The sequence below is a fragment of the Triticum dicoccoides genome, chromosome 6B (genome assembly GCF_002162155.2).
Source record: "Triticum dicoccoides isolate Atlit2015 ecotype Zavitan chromosome 6B, WEW_v2.0, whole genome shotgun sequence".
In the NCBI taxonomy this organism is placed as follows: domain Eukaryota; kingdom Viridiplantae; phylum Streptophyta; class Magnoliopsida; order Poales; family Poaceae; genus Triticum; species Triticum dicoccoides.
The window spans coordinates 111,863,105-111,877,952 of record NC_041391.1 but is presented as its reverse complement, the minus strand read 5'-3'; positions in this window follow the sequence as shown (position 1 = coordinate 111,877,952).

The following is a 14,848-nucleotide window of genomic DNA, read 5'->3' as shown; positions in this document are numbered from 1 at the left end:
CTCCTGTTCAGGGGACAACTTTTTAAAAGAGCGGGAATTATGATGAATATACAGATAGCACGTCCGGGCAAGGGAACTACTTACTTGAGTATCCGGGCGATCACAGCTTAGGCCGGCATCCTCGGTCAAGTTCGGACACATCTCTTGTGATCCGAAGAACAGTTTATACATCTCCACGGGCGTCGCACCCATGAAGTGGCGGAGGGCTCGCGGTCCCTCCGGATTGAATTCCCACAGCCGGAGAGGGCGATGTCTGCAGGGCAGAAGGCGCCGGATCAGCATGACCTGCGTCACTACGACTAGAGTGATCTCCCTCTCTTGGAGGTCTCGAATCCGGCCCTGCAGTATTGGCACGTCCTTGGACGGCCCCCAGTCAAGCCCTTTGTTGACCCACGACACCAGCCGCTGTGGAGGGCCCGGGCGAAAGATAGGTGGCGCCACTTGCCTGGTGCCCCTGGGAGCGGTGATGTAGAACCACTCCTGTTGCCACAAACCAAGCTCCTCTTGAAAGGAGCCCTCGGGCCATGGAGCATCGGCCCTCTTGCTTATGACAGCCCCTCCGCACTCTTCCTGTCGCCCCTCGATCATCTTCGGCTCCATGTTGAAGGTCTTGAGCCACAATCCGAAATGAGGGGTAGTGCAGAGGAAGGCTTCGTAGACAACAATGAAAGATGAGATGTGGAGGATGGACTCCGGAGCCAAGTCATGGAACTCCAGCCCATAATAGAACATGAGCCCCCTCACGAAAGGGTCCATCGGGAACCCTAAACCCCGACGGAAGTGAGACATGAACACCACGCTCTCATGAGGCTCGGGGGTAGGAATGACTTGCCCTTGGGCGGGCAGCCTATGCGAAATCTCGCAGGTCAGATACCTGGCGTCTCTCAGCTTTAGCACGTCCTCTTCCGTGACGGAAAAAGGCATCCACCGGCCCTGTAGGTCGGAGCCGGACATTGTCGAAGGTCCGAAGCGCTTGAATCTGGAACCTTGGGTGTTTGAACTCGGGGCAAGGATTGAAGAAAAGAAATAGGCCTTGGTCTCATTATAAAGCGGTAGAATACCAAAAACCGTCCCCGTGACCGTTTGGAACTCGCCTCCGATGGAGGGGGCGTGGCAACGGGCGCGGTTGGGTTACCCACGTCCGTATTGATGAGAATCCCGGAATAAGGGGACACGATCTGTGCTTTGATAAGACGTGCCAGGGAAACCGCTTCGCTAAACGCGCTGAGGTGGAACAATAAAAACAATTCGAGTAGAGGCTTGGCCGTCGCGTGATGTCATGCTATGAAATACGTCGGCAGATTGAAGTTGTGTAAATATTATTCTCTCTACGGTGGTATGTGGAATTTATTTTGCAGAGCCGGACACTATCCTGGTGTTCTCAATCTTCTATGAAGAATTCGGAGGAGGAACCCGCCTTGTAATGCCGAAGACAATATGCGCGCCGGACTCGTTGTCATTGAAGCCTGGTTCAGGGGCTACTGAGGGAGTCCTTGACTAGGGGGTGTCCGGATAGCCGAACTATCCTCATCGGCCGGACTCCAAGACTATGAAGATACAAGATTGAAGACTTCGTCCCGTGTCCGGATGGGACTTTCCTTGGCGTGGAAGGCAAGCTTGGCGATATGGATATGTAGATCTCCTACCATTGTAACCGACTCTGTGTAACCCTAGCCCTCTCCGGTGTCAATATAAACTGGAGAGTTTTAGCCCATAGGAGGAACAACAATCATACCATAGGCTAGCTTCTAGGGTTTAGCCTCCTAGATCTCGTGGTAGATCCACTCTTGTACTACCCATATCATCAATATCAATCAAGCAGGAGTAGGGTTTTACCTCCATCAAGAGGGCCCGAACCTTGGTAAAATCATCGTGTCCCTTGTCTCCTGTTACCATCCGCCTAGACGCATAGTTCGAGACCCCCTACCCGAGATCCGCCGGTTTTGACAAGGACAAGGGCCATATTGTAGAATTGATCAAACTGAGTAGGCTCAACAAGAACGAGAGCTAACTGCAGATCCTCCCTAAGGCCACCTCTGAATTGATAGATCATACTCTTCTCATCAGGAACATCTTGTTTAGCGAAGCGAGCAAGTTTCTGAAACTGCTTGTTATATTCATACACTGACATGTTGCCTTGCTTGAGATTGCGGAACTCCTCACGCTTGCTCTCAACAACACTGGTAGGGATGTGGTGAGCTTTAAAGTCCCTACAGAAGTCAGTCCAAGTAATCACTCGACCTCATCTGGAATCATTGTATTGCTGGAACCAATCAGCTGCTTGGTCCTTGAGCTGAAAAGAAGCGAACTTGACATAGTCCTCAGGCCTGACATTGCTGCATTCAAAATTATTGTTGATATCCACGAGCCAATCGTCGGTGTCTGTGGCCTCGGCGCAGCAGCTGAAAGACTTCGGCTGATTTGCCAGTAACTGGTTGAGGGTAGGAAACTGGGGCTGATGGTTGAACTGCCCTTGACCTTGATTCCCTTGGTTGCCTTGGCCTTGGTTGTGCTCTTGCATCAGCTGAATCAACAACTGGGCGTTGGCCTTTGTGGTTGCTGAGGGAGTCCTGGACTAGGGGGTGTCCGGATAGCCGGATTACCACCATTGGCCGAACTATCATCGGCCGGACTATCATCATTGACCGGACTCCAAGACTATGAAGATACAAGATTGAAGACTTCTTCCCGTGTCCGGATGGGACTTTCCTTGGCGTGGAAGGCAAGCTTGGCGATACGGATATGTAGATCTCCTACCATTGTAACCGACTCTATGTAACCCTAGCCCTCTCCAGTGTCTATATAAACCGGATGGCTTTAGTCCGTAGGACATACATTACATCAACCCTTACAATCATACCATAGGCTAGCTTCTAGGGTTTAGCCTCCTTGATCTCGTGGTAGATCCACTCTTGTAAACATCCACAATATCAATATCAATCAAGCAGGGCATAGGGTTTTACCTCCATCAAGAGGGCTCGAACCTGGGTAAAACATCGTTTCCCTTGTCTCCTATTACCATCCGCCTAGACGCACAGATCGGGACCCCCTACCCGAGATCCGCCGGTTTTGACACCGACATTGGTGCTTTCATTGAGAGTTCCTCTGTGTCGTCACCGATAGAAAGGATGCCTCTTCCCGTCTTCAAGGATGGTATCTTCGCCAATGGAGCCTTTGCCGCCGGCCAAAATATCCGGCTAGGAGGTTTTCTTATGACCGCCTGTCCGGCCACCGCTTCCACGATGACCTCTTGGGTCATCAAGAGCAATCTTCGCGTCAACTCGGAATTCGCCGAGCATCTAGATCCAACAGAGCTCTCATCTGTAAACGAACTCTTGGATCGGATCGCCGCCCTGGGAGTCGCTACAGACTACAATCAGATTGGGCTTAAAACCGATGTGAGAGAGATTAACTCTCCCCAGGTCACCCACCACGTTGCGGTGGTAGAAGAACAATGCGGCGACTCTTCTCCTGTATTGAAAACTAGTCATATCCGGGCTCCCAAACACTCCATGCCGGATTCCCGCGGAGGGACGGACTTCAATCCAGCACTGAACTTAAAATCAGGCCTCGTTCCGGACTCGTTGGACGACGTCCAGCAATCAAAGCTTCCAAATTTGGGAACTTCTCGGCCTTCAAGCCTTGAGATGGGTGGGGTTCTGGACTTAATTCCACCCACCCGACCACATATATGCGATCTATCTCTAATCCGGCAAGAGCCTGCCGAAACAGTACATCACTACTGGGCCCAATTCCTCCTAGTTATGGACAGGATGAAGGACTGCCAAGAGGAAACCGCAATCTCAATCTTTTGCAATAATTGCACGGACGAGGGGATCTTGAACGCCGTCAGCCGTCGTGAAATTACACGCTTTGCCGACCTGGCGTCCATAGTACGAAAGTACTGTGCGATGGAGAGTGTCTGGAAAACCGAAAATAAATTTTGGGACAATCCGGCCCCAAATACAACCCCGGTCCGCAACAAAAAGGTGCTCTATACTAAGGCACCGGACACAAAAATCAAAAAGCAAATACCCCATAGAGGGCACGAAACCGTACTGGAGGGATGGCTTAGCGGACCCTGTAAAATTCACAGTACAGAAGACGCCGTCCCGACACATAGCCTTCGAGCATGTTGGATATTACGACAGGTGGCCAAAAGTGGAGAGGTGCTTCTAGCCCCGGGAAACCACTCCAACAATATCGGTACGGTATCAACAGTCTTCGATACTTTCGCATCAAGTAATATGCGGAAACGAACAATCCGCAGCCTCGCCGAAGTCTACCAAGTAGCAACAGCAAATCCATGGAGCGACACAGCCATCACCTTCAACGCCAGCGACGAACCTAAATTCTGAGCAGCCCGAGCTCCAGCTGCACTGGTACTTAGTCCAATAGTGGACGGCTTTCGACTTACAAAGGTCCTCATGGATGGCGGCAGCGGATTAAACCTCATCTATGAGGAAACCCTTCAAAAAATGGAAATAGACTGGAGCCGCATTGAGCGAAGTAGCACAACCTTCAGAGAAATATTACCTAGCCGGGAAGCGCGCTGCACAGGAAAAATCACACTCGATGTTGTATTCGGCTCGCCAGACAATTACAGATCCGAAGAAGTCACGTTCCAAATGGCCCCGTTCAACAGCGGATATCACGCCATATTAGGACAAGAGGCATTCACAATTTTTCAAGCCATACCCCATTACGGGTACATGAAGCTCAAAATGCCTGGGCCCGGTGGAATAATCACTCTCGTTAGTGATCCGGACATAGCACTCCGCGCCAAAAACAAGATAGCCGAATTAGCCCTGGAGGCACTATCTGAAGCCTTAGCGGCATAGGAACTCACCACGCTGCGCTCTACGGTGAATAGGGACGATGTGATACTCGATAAGAGATCCAAGTCCACCTCCTTCAAACCAGCAGACGAAATAGTAAAATTCCAGGTCCACCCAACGGACCCAATAAAGACGGCCTCCATCGGGGCACAATTGAACCCTGATGTAGACGCCGCACTGCGAGAATTCCTTCGGGAAAATTGGGACCTTTTCGCCTGGCACCCCTCGGATATGCCCGGAATCCCACGCAGATTGGCAGAACACAGCCTAAACATCCTAAAAGGGTTCAAGCCAGTCAAACAGGCTCTTCGACGATTTTCCGAACCCAAAAGACAGGCAATGGGAGAAGAGCTAGCCAAACTATTGGAAGCCGGATTCATCAGAGACATCAAACATCCGGATTGGCTTGCAAACCTGGTAATGGTACCAAAAAAGGACAAATCCTGGCGCCTATGTGTCGATTTCAAAGACCTAAATAAAGCCTGCCCAATGGATCCCTTCCCCCTCCCCCGCATCGACCAAATCATCGATGCCACTTCAGGGCACGACTCATTGTGCTTCCTGGACGCATACTCCGGCTATCATCAAATCAAGATGGCAGAAGCGGATCAAGCCGCAACGGCATTCATTACTCCATATGGACCATTCTGCTTCAACACGATGCCCTTCGGACTTAAAACGCCGACGCAACATATCAGTGCATGGTTCAGACATGTCTGGCTACCCAGATCGGCAAAACAGTAGAGGCATACGTAGACAACGTAGTCGTCAAAACTAAACACGTCGAAACTCTAGTAGACGACTTGAGGGTCACATTTGACAACCTCCGAGCATATGATATTAAGCTGAATCCGGAAAAATGCGTTTTCGGCGTACCAGCCGGAAAGCTCTTGGGCTTCATTGTATCCGGTAGAGGAATTGAAGCAAATCCGGCCAAGATCCGAGCTCTATCACAGCTGGACATTCCAAAAAACCTCAAACAGATCCAGAAATTGACTAGATGCATGCCGGCTCTCAGCCGCTTTATCTCCCGCTTAGGAGAAAAGGCATTGCCCCTCTATCGCCTCCTCAGGCACACCGAACACTTTGAGTAGACGGATGCTGCCACCGCCGGACTCAAAGAAATAAGGCCATATTGGCAACGAATCTGGTCCTGGCTGCGCCCAACCTGGGCGAACCAATGTTGTTATACATTGCAGCAACGCATCAAGTTGTAAGCGCGGTACTCGTCGTCGAACGAGAGACAGAAGGGCATAAATTCCCTCTTCAAAAACCAGTGTACTACGTATCCACTGTGTTAACCCCCTGCAAGTCCCGTTACCCGCACTATTAGAAGATAGCGTATGCGGTGTTCATGGCTTCCCGGAAGCTCTGACACTACTTTCAAGAGTGTTCGATAACAGTGGCCTCTGAAGTACCACTCAATGACATTATAAACAACCGCGACGCAATGGGCAGGATTGCAAAATGGGCCATTGAGCTCTTACCATTCGATATAACTTACAAACCTCGGCGAGCTATAAAGTCACAAGTCTTGGCGGACTTTGTCGCTGAATGGACCGAAGCCGAACTCCCTAAAGAGTACGGCGCATACTCCAATTGGATTATGCACTTCGACGGCTCTAAAATGTTGGCCGGACTAGGGGCTGGCATTGTATTGACATCCCTGACCGGTGACACAGTCCAATACGTACTTCAAATAATGTACACGGACTCCAACAACGCAGCCGAATACGAGGCCCTTTTACATGGTCTCCGGATGGCAATCTCCATGGGCATTCAACGCCTAGAGGTGCGCGGGGATTCAAACCTTGCAATATCCCAAATAAATGGAGAATTTGACGCCAAGGATCCGAAAATGGCAGCATACCGCAATGCTGTCCTAAGAATGTCAGCTCGGTTCGAGGGACTCGAATTCCATCACGTAGCCAGGGATAATAACCAAGCGGCCGACGTATTGGCACGCATCAGCGCAAAACGTGACGCTGTCCCTCCAAATATCTTCCTGGAACGGCTGTTCAAGCCATCCGTACTATGGGAAGAGGAGTCCGGAAATAACAAACCGGATGCAGCCACACCAACCGACACAGAGCAATTTGACATACGCGGCGATTCCACCGCTGAAATAACACCTTCAGCCCACGACATAATGGCTGTAATCGCCCCGTGGATAGAACCATTCCTAGCCTACTTACTTAGGCAGGAACTTCCCTAAGACCAAAATGAGACCCGCTGCATAGTTCGGCGATCTAAAGCCTACAAGGTCCACGAGGGAGAACTTTATAAGAAAATCACAACCGGATTCCTTCAAAGGTGTATCTCCGAAGAGGAAGGGCGAGACCTCCTGGCTGAAATTCATGCCGGACTAGGCGGACACCACGCAGCAGCCCGGGCCCTTGTAGGAAAGGCATTCCGTACAGGATTTTATTGGCCGACGGCCCGGGCGGATGCTCAGGACTTAGTCCAACGATGCGTCGGTTGTCAGCTCTTTGCTAATCAGAGCCATATGCCACCTACCGCCCTCAAAACTATACCCATAACTTGGCCGTTCGCGGTCTGGGGGCTTGACATGGTTGGACCACTTAAAGGGGGAACCCACAAGCAAACATACCTATTGGTCATGGTGGATAAATTCACCAAATGGATAGAGGCCAAGCTAGTTAAAACGGCAGAGTCCGGACCAGTGATAGACTTCATATCCGGGGTAGTACACCATTATGGTGTCCCCCACAGCATCATCACCCATAACGGCACGAATTTTACGGCTGACGAGGTTAAATCATGGTGCAAAAATATGGGCATTAAGCTCAATTACGCTTCAGTCTATCATCCTCAAACCAACGGTCAAGTGGAACGAGCAAATGGTCTAATAATGAGCGGCATTAAACCCAGACTAGTGCGGTCCCTTACGAAATCAGACACGCACTGGGTAGAGGAGCTCGACTCCGTACTCTGGGGGCTGCGGACAACACCCAACCGTACTACCGGATTCACACCATTTTGTATGGTGTACGGCGCAGAGGCAGTTCTGCCCTGCGACATTATTCATGACTCACCTCGAGTGCGCATGTATGAAGAAAGACAGGCCGAGCTGGATCGGCAGGACAGCTTGGAGGCATTGGAGGAAGAACGTGACGTCGCCAAGGCTCGTTCCGCATTCTATCAGCAACAGGCTCGAAGATATCAAAGCAGAGAAGTACGTGCCAAGACTTACAACGTTGGCGAACTAGTTCTACGCTTGCCGGACAAGAGAAAGGACAAGCTCAAGCCCAAATGGGAGGGCCCCTTCATTATCGACCAAGTCCTGACCGGCGGAGTGTACCGTCTACGAAATGCGTCGGACAACCGACTCGAGCCGAACCCATGGAACGCAGCCCGCCTCCGAAGATTCAATGCCTAGCGCCGGACTAAGAGTTCGTCCCCTTCCCCTGCTCAAATTTTTACACTTCAGTTGTCTTCTATTTCTCTTTCTTCTCTTAACCTCCTATTAAAAAGCCCTTAAGGGCCTACTTGCGCATTGTTCGCACACACTTGATGTGCCATCCGCACTCATTATACCTGGGGGCTTCTTTACCAGAAGCTTAATTATAAGGGCTTCATGCCCAGCACACGTGTGATGCTTCCACATGTACCTTTTATTCACCATTATATGCATCGATATGACTTAAGTTTTGGGCAAGCTGGGTTGCCTGGCTCCTGTGCTTACCCCTACGTTCCCGATTGTTCGGCTAGGAGGTAAAGGGAGCACCTCTGCGATTGTTACTGCCGGGTCAGCCGGATGTGTACCTCAGACTGGGTGAAGCCGAAAGCTAGCGTTCTTAAGGGAATATTCGGTCGGTGACTTGAAAGATGATATTTTACCTACTTAATTATCTGCCCCCAGATGTTTTTCTGCTTTTTTCGCAGTCTGGACATGCAATTTAGGGCATGCCTACCCCAGAGGAAAGGAACCCTTAACGAAACTATTCTCCCTGGAAGATGTTTCTTACTAACCATGTAATATAACATAACTAGTTGGGCACTTGTCTGATAAAGCACTAATGACCCCTACGCCTGGTCTCCATGCATACCCCGGTTGTTTCATAACCGAGAAGGTATTCGGACACACTCCGGACTCTAGGATCCCGAGGTCGAAGCGAAAAGGTCGTCAAAGACAAACGATCTACAATCCGGCTAGAAGGCATCTTACATGTCATTTTATAATACATTGTCAAATTGACTGACTGTATTCTTCCTCAATCTCGTCTAACAGGCTGTCTAATTTACAGTCCTGTTGGGAAAATTTAGCAGCCAACTCTACTTGGCCATATACTAAACTTACAGGCATCTCCTTCCCATCGGTCCCCAAAGGTCCGACTTCGGCCATGTGTTTGGGATCCGCCTTCTTGTACCGCGTCTTCACCATGGCCCAGGCCTCCCTGGCACCTTGGCAACAGGCTGAAATCTTCCGTAAATGGAAGCGCTGCCGCACTCCCTGAAGCTTCTCCGCAAGCTCCCCAAGGCCCTCGGGTAGGGAGAAGGCTGGACATAAAGCCTGGATGACGCCGCTCATTGCCTGCCGAACTTGTTCGATCAGTTGCAACAACTCGGGAAGTGTATCACCCATTGATACGGGAATCTCCTCCGCAGGGAGACCTGTGAGTATACCTACAGACATATTTTGTCAATTGACTTCCTCGCCGAACTCTTCTTTTCAAAGGAGTTCGCTCAAGCACTTACTATAGATGCCGTGACGAAGCCGCTGATTCTCCTTAACGGAGCCAGACAGCTCGGCCCGAACGCCTTTCAGCTCTTCTCCAAGCTGGGCATGGGCATCCTGGAGCTTGTTCCTTTCGTGCTGCACCTTATGCAGCACCCTCTCGCCGGCCTTCAGCTGGCGCAGAAGTTCTTGCCTGTCCGAATCTTGTCCGGCAGCACCTGCAACGTCATTATCAGACTTGCGCACAGGCCAAACACTACTTATCTTTTTAAATAATGTGTTACCAGGAGAGGTCCCTATGTTTCCTCCTGTGGCAGCGAGTGCGGCCTCAAGTTGAGCCTTACACTCTTGCAGCTCCTGAGACAGTTGGGTATTCTTCTTGGTAAGACCCTGCATTTCATATGATCCCTAAATCAGTTAATATAACTAATTTAAGTCTCGGGGGCTACTGGCATATATAACTATTAAATTCTCTTACCCGTATGTCTTTTACATACTGCTCCGTGGCTCTGGTCAAACCATCTTGAGCGGCACGGAGGTGCGCGTCCCCTGCGTTAAAGGCATCCATCGCCTCGGGGGAGAAGCACACGTCACGAAAAACTGTCCGGCGGCGCCTGTGGTTCATGGTGCTCTCCACGTCAGATTTGGTGGTGGACAGTCTGTCGGCATCCTCCGTTGGAGGAGTATCCAGCTCGCGCCTTGCGCTCGCCTCCCCCTCTGGACAAGGCGCTGGAGCTTGGCTGGTAGAGGCCGGATTGGCAACCTCTACGCCCACAGTCCGGCGGGCGCTTTTTCTCGTACAAGAGTCATGAGCACTCAAATGCTTCCTAGGAACGTTGCTCCGAATAATGGATTGTGAGCTATACCTTTGCGGTGATGTTTCAGTCCGCGCCGCGCTCCTCTTCCGCCTACTGGCCCGGACTGGCCCTTGATGGTCAGCCGCCGCGGTCTCGGCTTCCCGCCCTAGAAGTGCCTCCTGCACAACGTCATCATTTACGGTGGTCAGAAATAAGCAAGGAAGGAATAACGGTGTCAGGACTTCAGTCACAATCACCTGGGAAGCCGGATATAGCCCGGGATAGTCGGCCGTAATGGCAACTAAAGCATTTTCCATGCTAAGCTGAAGGAACACCCCGTCGATTAGCTCCACTCCTATGTCCGGATCCTCTTCGGAGGCCGGATCCTGGGATCTCTCTGGATCCTCGGGTTGCGGAGCTGGACTTAGCATGTCCTCCACCATCCGACGCAGCTCCTTCATCGAAAGAAGAACACAATATAAGAAACTTAAATTTCAAAGGCATGGGTTGGACACACGGAGTGTTCACTTACCCAAGGCCGGGGATTATTCATGGAGAACCCATTTAACGGGTTCGTCCGAAGGAAATCCTCCTTCTCCCCCTTATACAGGCCGGATAGGATCTTCACCAGGTCTTCGGCAGAATCCGTCCCTTTGCGGCCGTGACGGGTGGCGTCGTCCTCCCCGTTGAAATGGCTGCACCCCCGCATAATGCATGTTGCCATGACTCCAATCGTGGTCAGCCCAGAATGGGCCAGTAACCGTATCCGGCCCATCAAATAATGGACGCTCTTGTCTTCCTCCAGTTGGGGGCTCCGCGGATGCCAACTAAGGCGTTTCTTCACAGGAGCATTGCTGAACTCTGGGAGGCCGATCCGAACAGGGTCCGGCACCAGAGCGTTTTCTATATAAAACCATTCCGAAGGCCAGTCTTCGGACGCCTTCTTAGGGGTTCCGGATGGATATCCGGTCCCGGCAATGTGCCATATCTCGGCGCCGCCCACTTGATATATGGACCCCTCGTGAGAGCGGGGTACCAGGCAGAACAACCTCTTCCACAGCGCGAAATGGGGCTCGACGCCCAGGAATAGCTCGCAAAGAGCTACGTAACCTGCAATATGCAGGATCGAGGCGGGCATGAGGTGATGAAACTGGAGTCCGTAGAACTCCAGGAGCCCGCGGAGGAACGGATGTACAGGAAATCCGAGTCCCCTTATCAGATAGGGGACGAAGCATACCCGCTCCCCTTTGTTGGGACTTGGGGTAGCCTCCGCCTGTTTCCCACCTTTGTAGGTGGCCTGTCCGCCTCGAACCGGAACCATGAAGTCCGGAGGGAGATATCCCCCCGTTTGGAGCTTCACCAGCTCGTTGTGCGGAACAGAGCATCTCCTCCAATCTCCTGGCAAAGGGCCGGGGGGGCGAGAAGAGGAGCCGCGTTGATGGTCCATGTTGGAATGGATTCTTGGTCGAAAGCGCTCCGATGAGTATTCGCAGGAGGAAGATGGTGTGATTTGGATCTGGATTCTTGCCTCTCTTATAGGCAGATTATTCGCACAACTAGGGGGTAAAACATAAAAGAGACCCTGGCTTTTCGCATTCGTGCAACGCGTGGAAGAAGGCCATTATTGGGCGTGGAAGCCAAGAAGCACAACATTGATGAGGAAGCCGGACACTGTTCGGCAGGTACATGGAATTTGAAGGAGAACCCGCCTTGCAACGCCGAAGACTACACACATGCTGGCCTTATCGTCATTGAAGACTGGTTCGGGGGCTACAGAGGGAGTCCTGGACTAGGGGTGTCCGGATAGCCGGATTACCACCATCAGCCAAACTATCATCGGCCGGACTATCATCATCGACCGGACTCCAAGACTATGAAGATACAAGATTGAAGACTCCATCCCGTGTCCGGATGGGACTTTCCTTGGCGTGGAAGGCAAGCTTGGCGATACGGATATGTAGATCTCCTACCATTGTAACCGACTCTATGTAACCCTAGCCCTCTCCGGTGTCTATATAAACCGGATGGCTTTAGTCCGTAGGACATACATTACACCAACCCTTACAATCATACCATAGGCTAGCTTCTAGGGTTTAGCCTCCTTGATCTCATGGTAGATCCACTCTTGTAAACATCCACAATATCAATATCAATCAAGCAGGACGTAGGGTTTTACCTCCATCAAGAGGGCCCGAACCTGGGTAAAACATCGTGTCCCTTCTCTCCTATTACCATCTGCCTAGACGCACAGATCGGGACCCCCTACCCGAGATCCGCCGGTTTTGACACCGACAGTTGCCATCAAAGCTTGCCATGCCTCCGGAGGCGGAGGTGGAGGTGGAGGATTCGCCTGACTCCCATCATTGCATTTCGGATTCTGACGCGTTGGCCGAGCCATCATGAAGAGGGTGACATCTGTTAGCATCTTGATAGACAGATAGACAAGTAGAATCAACGGATAGAAATTGCAACATATAGTCTTCACAATAAACATTCAAACAAGGATGAACGAATGAATTCCAAAGCAAACATCACGCGTCCATTAAGGTGAGAAGCCACTTGATAAGAGATTGAACAATGAAATAAACACGGTACAACTGGAACAAATAAGTGGTAAGGATTACCCAATCACAAACCAAATATATGCGGGAAGAAGTGCTAGAGCTACTTGAATCCCACCTATAAACTCCCGAAACTTTCGGGTTATGCAATCAGGTGTTGGGGATATAGGGGAAGCAATATATCTCACCCAAACTAACAATCCCTACATCCAGCTGTATCCATCCGTCAACACATAACCAAGAAACCTTTGGAAATCGTGTACCTCAACCTTCGAAAAGCATCCGTTATACGAGTTATGGCAATACTCCCGAACTCCCACCCTAGTACTTGGTGGCGTCGAGGTTATCTCACCAACAACTGCGTAAAAGAGATTTTCGATGTCGGCAAAACTCAGGTATTCCAGAACTGCAACGATAAAATTGTGACGACAACACCTCGGAGCTCAAGTCCCCGGGTCACTGCCACATAAAAGACAGGAGGCACCAAGAACAATGTTCTCGTCACAAAACCATCGGAACGATTCCAAGATACCCGCGTGATCCTAAAAAAAATTTAGTGAAATTTGAGTAGAGAAAAGTCAAAACATCTACATCAGGAGACCTCACCACAGCAACGAAGGGACTGAGGAGTAAAAAGAATCCTACTCTCCGATATATATAATCCTAAGACTCAAAAATTTTTTTGTTCTAGACTCAACAACGCCAGCAAACAATCAAGCAGGGGGCTCCTAAGTCGGGGATGGCTCTGATTACCAACTTGTAACGCCCACGATGCGGCTATATCTCCCACGTGTCAAAGCACGACTTAGTGGCATAACCGCATGGTGGTTTTGTCGCAAGAAGGGTCATCTTCACACAATCCCATGTAATGAAAAAGAATGGGATAAAGAGAGTTGGCTTACAATCGCCACTTCACACAATACATAAAGAGTATCCATACATCATTCAAAATGCACTCATAGACTGGCTACGGTCAAATCCAAATGAAAAGAAGATAACCCCAAAGTATCCATGTTCCAATAAGGAACAAACTTCGTCTTCACCTGTAACTAGCAATGCTATAAGAGGGGCTGAGCAAAAGCGGTGACATAGCCAAACAACGGTTTGCTAGGACAGGATGGTTAGAGGCTTGACATGGCAATATGGGAGGCATGATAAACATGTGGTAGGTAGAGCTACATAGTGATAGAGCGAGCAACTGGCAAAGCTAAGATAGAAGTGATATCGAAGGTTTGGTCATCTTGCCTGCAAAGTTCTCAGAGTTGTCGAAGGCTTGATCCTCGTTAGCGTACTCAACAGTTTCCTCGTGCACGTAATCGTCTCCCGGCTCTACCCAAAGCAAGTACACAAGCAATGGAACCCCAATAAATCACGGTGCAATGCACAAGCAACATGATGCAAAACATGGCATGATATGCGAGATGTGATATGCAATGCGGGTGCGTGCTCCGGAAGGGAAATAATGAACAAGGCATCAACTTGGCAAACCAAGTATGCCACTGAAAAGATGAGATGATTTCGGTTGAAATCGATATAAGGATCACCGGAATCAGATGCACGGTTTGCAAATGGCAAGCAAAACAAGAATGACACAAATCTGTGATTAACAGCACGATGCTACTTAGCATGCAACAAGAAACTATGCTACAGCACCCCAACATAAAAAAAGCATATGGCAGTGATCTACAGGAGATGCTTGACAAAAAGGAACACTAAGCTACGGCTAAATCACAAAATAGCAGGTTCAAACAAGCATGGAAAAAGTGCAAAAGATATCAGGTTGGACATGGCATAAACAGCATCAGGTAGCAATGTTTAAAGCAAACAATAAACATGATGCAAGACATGGCATGATTCTACTCAAAGCATAGAACAAAATTCCCTTACTGACCATGAGCGAAAAAGTATCAGAAGATATGATGGCACCCATGTAAACATAGCAAGTTTCGTTAA